A 569-nucleotide genomic window follows, 5' to 3' on the forward strand; every position below is an offset into this window, starting at 1 on the left:
TCCATACCCACTGATAATTTGTATTTCCATCCCAGGTTTACCTAGTCAGAATCTATATTTTAACAAGATCTATAAGAATCATGAAGACCTTGTTAAATGTTAGTTGTGAACAAATATATCTAAGTGAATTCTGGTGACACAGTCTGTTGGGAGTTGTGCTGCTAACACAAAGGTGGCACTTCTATGTAGGTTCAAATCCATCAGTGTGGCTTCAAGGCAGAAAGATGGGCAATTTCCCATGTGAATTATAGCCTCTGAAGACCTTGCTGGTGGATTAGATGTGTCAGTTCTAACTCTAAGACTGTGATTCTCAGGGAGAATCATGTATTTTCAACAGCAGTATAGTCCAGGGGAAAGAAACTAAAGAAACTTACTTTTCTTGATTTTGTTTTTTCATTCAGAATCCATAACTCATGTGTACTTTATAGCAGAACATAAAGAAAAGTTTGTAATGAACGAAATTCTGAGTTTGGAACTCCAATGTCATTCAACCATTCACTTATTCAACAAATTGCTTTTGAGCATTGGATGTCAGGTACTGTGGATAATAAATCATCTGCTCTTAGGGA

The sequence above is a fragment of the Elephantulus edwardii genome, unplaced genomic scaffold (genome assembly GCF_000299155.1).
Source record: "Elephantulus edwardii isolate Elephantulus edwardi_28Jun2011 unplaced genomic scaffold, EleEdw1.0 scaffold00005, whole genome shotgun sequence".
Classification (NCBI taxonomy): Eukaryota; Metazoa; Chordata; class Mammalia; order Macroscelidea; family Macroscelididae; genus Elephantulus; species Elephantulus edwardii.